At 59.8% G+C, this 6,855-nt stretch overlaps 1 protein-coding gene across 1 annotated transcript in view; it reads left to right on the top strand.

Moving 5' to 3' along the window:
• The window catches only part of EMID1 (EMI domain containing 1), a 98,860-nt gene that overhangs the window by 34,692 nt on the left and 57,313 nt on the right, over positions 1-6,855 (top strand). The window lies entirely within an intron of this gene.

Genomic DNA, 6,855 nt, shown 5'->3' with positions numbered 1-6,855 from the left:
AGAGGGAGCTCAGGACACCAGCTGCCCTAGCATTGTCTTTGGTTGTCAGCAATGGATCCCCCATTGGCTGGATCACTGTTGCTGGCATAGATGGGACCCAACCATTGGGCACTGTGTCACCAAGGGTGTGATGAACCGCATCTCCACTAGCAGCTAAGCCACTGTCCGCACCAGCTGATGGGGGAGTGGCTGCTAACTACTGCCATGGGGAAGTGCTATGGAGACAGAGCTTCAATCTGGGTGTTCATTGTCATGAGGGGTGGAGGGGGCGTGAGTAGTTGGAGGTGGTACAATGTGAAAGCTGCTGACATCAGCATCAGTCAGATGCTGGATGGCAGAGATCAGTCACTGGGCATCCTCTAGAGTGCCCCCTGGCACCTTATGCTGCCAACCTAGAGGTCAAGCGATCCAGGGCACCTCCCAGGGAATCTGAGGGGACAGGTACGGAATCAGACAGTGTGGGGCAGAGGGATCTCTGGGGGTAGATGTATGGGGCAGCCCCCCTCAGAGTGGGGCAGGTATGGGGGGTTCTCATCATTGGTCATCCCTGAGATGATACTGGGGTGACTGGGGAGCTGGGCTGGGGCAGATTCTTCCCCTGATGTCAGCGATTTCAGTTTGCTGGTAGCTCATTAGCCCTGGGCTGCCTCTTCTAATTAGTTACTGTAGGGCTGCTTGTAAACAGTGGTGCTGTGGAGCGGGGGTGTTGTTATGGTAGGGCCACGCATGGCTGCATGGCGTATCTCATTCATCCTGGATTGCTCATCCATGAAAGCCGCATGAACTGGTGCCCGTCGCTAGAGCCCTGCACGGATACACAAATGTGTATCCGCATCCGATCCGCGATCCGCAAAAATGATCTGTGGGTATCCACAGATATCCTCGGATTTGCAGGGCTCTACATTGGGGGCTGGGCTGAGGCTCCAAAGCATCCCCCCGCTGGAGCCAATCGGGGAAAGCCACGGACAGCTGTGGGGAGCCCGCGCGGAGTCGCGGACCCTCCACCTGCCCTCGGCTGCCGGGAGCTGCTCTCAGGCCCTCTCCCCCATACCATGGGCAGGTGGAGAGTCTGCCACTGCTCCCCACAGCTCCCTGGCTGGCCTGGCCGGGGGGAGGGAGGACACCTGTGGAACTGCCCGGGGGCTGCTCGGGCTCCCCGTCCAGAGCAGGTGGAAGGTCCGCCGTGGCTCCCTACAGCTGCCTGCCCGGCTCTTACCGTGGCTGGACTGCAGCTCCGACCTGCCCCCCTGGCCGAGGCCGGGTCGGGGAGAGGAACCAAGCAGCCCCCCGCCCAGTGTCCCTGCCCCCCAGGCCTCCCGCCCAGGACAGGTGGAGGATTGGTGAGAGGTTCCTCACAGCTGCCCGCCGACTCTTACCGTCACAGCCCTACGCCGATACAAAATTTTTATCCACATCCGCGCTGCTATCCGCAGAAATGGTCCACAGATACCCGCGGATTTGCAGGGTTCTACCCGTCGCAGCGTCGCTAGGCACTGCCAAGCCCTGCCTGCCGGGGAGCTGTTAGTTACTCCCATACCAGCATCTCCCGGCAGGGCCGGCTCCAGGCACCAGCATTCCAAGCAGGTGCTTGGGGCGGCAATCTGCAAGGGGCGGCAGTCCGTGTGTTTTTGCCGCCCCAAGCAGCGCACCGAATTGCCGCTGCGGACGGCGGGGGCAGTCCGTGTGCTGTTAGGGCGGTATGCGCGTTTCCGCGGCGGCGGCAATTTGGCGGTAGCTTCTATGTTCAGCTGCCCGCGGCGGCAATTTGGCGGCTTCTGTCTTCCAGCTGAAGACAGAAGCTGCTGCCGAATTGCCGCCGCCGCGGAAACGCGCGTGTCGCCCTAACGGCACATGGACTGCCCCCGCCGTCCGGGGCGGCAATTCGGCGCGCTGCTTGGGGCGGCAAAAACAGAGCCGGCCCTGTCTCCCAGCAGGAGGTGCTACAGGGGATGGCCCAGGAGCTCTGGCCTCTGCTAGTCGTATAGATGGAAGAGGGGGTTTGAATGTTCTCTGTGAACGCAGTTTCCAGCAGGGCGCGGGCAGGGCGAGTCTGAGTTTACAGTACAAGCACAGCAGCCCACCAGGCTGCCCTGGCCAAAGGTAGCAGCACTAGCCAGTGCCATTTACCCAGGGATCAGCCTGGCAGGTACAACCCGCACCTGGAGAGCCCAGCCTGGGCCCCAGATCGCTTGGTGTTTTGTAGCCACAGCAGCCAGGGCAGGAATGGATCATTGTGATCGCCTAGTCTGACCTCCCGCCAGGGGGAGAGGCCAGAGGCCTTCCCTGAACGAATTCCTGGTTGAACTAGAGCAGAGCTCAGAAAACCAGCTCGTCTGGATTTAAAACTGGCCTGCGAGAGGGAATTCACCCCTGCCCTTGGGAACTGTTCCAAGGATTAATTGCCCTCATTGTAAAAAAGGGGCATTTTATTTCCCATCTGAATTTGCTTAGCTTCAGCTTCCAGCCCTTGGGCGTGTGAGACCTTTGTCTGCTAGAGTGAAGGTCAATGTTTTGCTCCCCAGCTAGGTACTTATCGGCTGTCCTCAAGTCACCCCTTAGCCTCCTTGTTAACCCAAATCGACTGAGCTCCGAGTCTCTCACTGGAAGGCAAGTTTCTAATCCTTTATTCATTCTTGTGGCTCTTCTCCAGTTTCTCCCCACGCCTCGTTAATTGGGGCCACCAGCACTGGACACAGTGTTCCAGCCGTGGTGGCACCAGTGCCAAACACCGAGGGAAAGTTACCTCCCTGCTCCTACCCGAGATCCCTGGGCATCAGGGAGCTCGTGTGGGTCTCAGCTCCAGCTGAGGCTCAGGGGGAAGGAGGTTGACTCAGAGGCTGTCAGCTTGGTGGGGGCCTCCTGGATCACCCCAGAACCAGCTTGGGGGAGAGCAGGGCTGTCAGGCTCTCCTGAAAGGGGGGGGGCTCATTTCTGGTGCAGATGGCGCAGGGCAATTTGAAGGAATTGCTCCCCCTTGTGCCAAGAAAGGACAGACAAACTTAACCATGACCCCAGGATGCTGAGGCAGGCGGGACTCACAACCATTGTGGAGGGGCCAGAGCAGGGGGCAGGTGAGCCGATCTCCCCCATCCGCAGGGCGGGGGCAGGAGGAGGGGGAGAGGGGAGGCTGAAGGGCTGCCGCAGTGATTTTTTCCCAGCTGCAGTGGGGGAAGGCCCAGGCCTGGCTGCCCGCCAGCTCCTCTCCACTCTGCCAAGCTATCGGCCTTGGGGTGCCTCCACACATCCTGCTGTTGAACCAGCGGGGGGAGCATGACGACACCTGTGGATGGAAGAGGCAGGCTCAATGTCCTGGAGGTGCTCTAACTGGGGGACCCCCCCCATAATACACACAGCTCCCCTCAGCCCCCACCCCCCAGTTAGCTCCCATCCAGCCCCCCATTTCCCCATCCAGCCCCTTCGGTAGCCCCCAGTCCCCATCCGGCCCCCCCTTGGGCACCCCCCATCCAATCCACCTTACATTCTCTCGCTCGCATCTCCTGGAGCCGCTCTCAGGTTTCGGTGCAAGCTGAGCCGGCCCTGGGCCCCTGGTCTCTGGGGACCAGCAGGCTGCTTTGGAATGTGCTCCAGAGGGAGAGGTGCGAGGCGGCGGCTGGATGAAGAGGGGGTGGAGGGGCAGCGATATGGGGAGCAGAGGGGCTGGGCGGGCGACCTGAGTGGGGCCAGGCCAGGGAGGGGCCACAGGGCTCCCGGGAGACGGCATTCTTGCTGTCCAGGCAGGGGATCCGGGCACCCAGCCTTGGGGTTGGGTCAGGTGATTCTCCCTGTGTGTGCCCTTCCCCTGACCCCGCACACAGCCCCAGCTGGGCCTGCACCCCCAGGCCTGCTCGCTCCCCATTGACTGCAGCAATGCTGACTCGGGGGCTGAGGTTAAGGAAGCTGCAGAGGAAGCAGAGCCCTGCTTGTTTTGCTGCTTCCTGGCCAGCTGCGGCTGGGAATTGGGAGCCTGCGAGCGCTCTGCTCGTCCCTCTGCCTCCAGGCCTTGGCAGGCGGCTGCGAGAGCTAGAGCTGGAGCTGGTGGGGCCTGCTCCATCGGAGCTATTCCGAGCCTGCTCAGCTGCTGCCCACTAGGGTTGCCAATTTTGGTTGGACATATTCCTGGAGGTTTCATCACATGACACCATCTATAATTAAAGATTCATCTTTAGTTCCTGGAGACTCCAGGCCAATCCTGGAGGTTGGCAACCCCACTGTCCACTGGGCCTGCCACTAACTCACCCCCTCCGCTTCTCCCCTGATGTCTTGGTGCTTAGGACGTGGGATCTCAGCAGAAAAGCTGAGTGATTGAAACTCCCGTCTCCCCAGCGCTGCTGAGAAGAGCATGCTCCAGCTGTCTGGCAATCTCCTGAGCTGTCTGTCAGGGGGAGTGAGCAGTGGCCTTGCCACACCAGAACAGTTCTCGCTGGCTGACAGCAAGACACAGCCACCTAGTAACCTCTGCGAGCCAGGGACCCCTTTGCGAGTACCCAGTCCCCCACGTCATTGGTGTGCTAGCCCGCTGCGCCCCAGGAGTGCAGCATAGGGACAGTTCACACAGCTGGAATCCTGCCAGTGCTGCCTGGGGAATGCAGCGCTCCTGAGGCTCCGGGTCACGGCATTGTCTCTGGGGTGCCTCCTTCAGAGCTTTTCTCCCCCTGACTGTGGGTCTGGAGCTGGGCCGGGCTCCATCTTCCTAGTGCCTTCAATCCCCTTTCTTCATGGCTCCTGCTGATGGCATCTACAGTCTTCCCAGTGGCGCCAGTGGAAACCCTTCGCACACGAGTCCCAGCGGCAGGTTCTTGCACTGACTCTTCCCAGCAGTCGGGCCGTGCTGCTGAGGCTGTGCCCAGCTCCGGGCTGTGTCAGTGCTGTTCGTCCTCCCCTGGCTGGAACACCTCAGGCAGTGCTGGTAAAGATACCCAGCTCCTAGCTCAGGGGACTGGCTAGAGAGCAGGGGTGGGCAAACTACGGCCCCCGGGATGGAAGTGGCCGGCACCACGTCCCTGCGGCCCCTGGGAAGGATGGGGACAGAGGGCTCCGTGCGCTGCCCTCGCCAGCAGGCACCCACCCCCCGCAGCTCCCATTGGCCAGGAATGGGGAACCGCGGCCAATGGGAGCTTCGGGGGTGGTACCCACAGGCGAGGGCAGCATGCAGAGCCCTTCCCTCCCATCCCCCAGGGGCCACAGGGACGTCCGCTTCCGGGAGCAGCACGGGGCCGCTACCACTCCGGAGCTGCTCCAGGTAAGCAGCGCCAGGCCGGAGCCCACACCCCGAACCCCTCCTGTGCCCCCCGCACTCCAACCCCCCTGCCCTGAGCCCCCTCGTACACACCACCCCCTCTCCGCCCCAACCCTTTGCCCTGAGGCCCTTCCTGCACACTGCACCCCCTCCCACACCCCGCACTCCCTCCCGCACCCCATCCCCCTACCCCAGCCCTACATTCATGGCCCTGCATGCAATTTCCCCACCCAGATGTGGCCCTCAGGCCAAAAAGTTTGCCCACCCCTGCTATAGAGGTTAAGGCCAGACTGGACCAGCTAGTATGACATGCTGCATATCACAGACCATTAAACCTCACCCACACCAAGCCCAACAACCAGAATTAGATCTAAGTATCACAGCCCTCAGAAGATTAAGCTGTGATTTGCCCCAGGCAGAGAACAGGAGGGACCGAGGTGCACCAGTGCCCAAGGCCCCTGCAGTGGCAGGGAGAGGATTAAGTGAGATACACCCAGATGATCCTGGCAAGCGACCAGTAACCACATGCTGTAGAAGAAGGTGAAAACCGCCCAGGGTCTCTGCCAATCTGAGCTGGGGGAAATTCCTTCCCGACCCCAAACCCGGCCATTAGTGTGACACCAGCCAAGCACCTGAGAAAGCAAATTCTCTGCTTCACATCAGAGCACTAGCCCACCTGTCCAGTGTCCCATCTCCTTCCATGGCTATCTCTGATGCTTCAGAGGAAGGAGAGAAGAAAACCTTTGGAATACACTGGGAGGGGAAATGTTCCCTTCCTGACCCCTGCGGGTGACCAGAAAAAGGTCTGAAGCATGAGGTTTTAGGGACATAAGACATGAACCGGATGGGACCCTGCAGCACCTCAGCCCCAGGTCTGAGCAACATCAGCCTCCAGATCCAGCCCACAGAGAAACTCACAATGAAGCAGGTTCTCTGGACACAAGGGGCTGGATGTTTGGGTGAGCTCGGCAAGGCAAGTGCTGCGTTCTGCTGGAAACTCGGCCCCAATTCTGGGTGTTGAGCACTTGAAAATGTGGCTCTTGGGTCTTCTGAAAATTCTTTATTGCTTGTTTGCAGGAGCACCTAGGAGCGCTGGTCATAGTCCAGGACCCCAGTGTGCTAGGCACTGTGCAAACAGATGGGCCTGGCTCCCAAAAGCTTACAGACTAAACTCTGAAAGGACACCCACTCCTGGCTGAGCAAAGCAAATAAATGAGTACAAGCCAGCTGGCGAGCAGTCCCTTCTTAGAACCAGCTCACTAGCTGATAGCTCACTGCAGTGCCATGCACCAAGTGCAAGTGGCTGCTTGCCAAATCTCAAATCAGCGATCCCAGACTGGAAGTAGGAGTCAGAAGGTCCAGTGGAAACCTAAGGAGGACTGGCTGGGTAATGAATAGAGTTGGTTAGAAAATGGGGAGCAGGGAGGGGTACAGCAGACATTTTCCAACCATTTTTTCCCCCATTGGAACATATTTTGGTTGAAAAATGGCAGATCAACTCCAGTGATCAACAGATACAATATAACTGACATGCTTTGTACAGCATTGTGCACAGGGCCGGCTCCAGGCACCAGGCAACCAAGCTGGTGCTTGGGGCGGCACCTGGAGGGGGGCGGCGC

The sequence above is a fragment of the Terrapene carolina genome, unplaced genomic scaffold (genome assembly GCF_002925995.2).
Source record: "Terrapene carolina triunguis isolate 2854851 unplaced genomic scaffold, T_m_triunguis-2.0 Scaffold951, whole genome shotgun sequence".
Classification (NCBI taxonomy): Eukaryota; Metazoa; Chordata; order Testudines; family Emydidae; genus Terrapene; species Terrapene triunguis.
The sequence above is the reverse complement of the archived record's forward strand: the minus strand, read 5'-3'. Positions and strand labels throughout refer to the sequence as shown.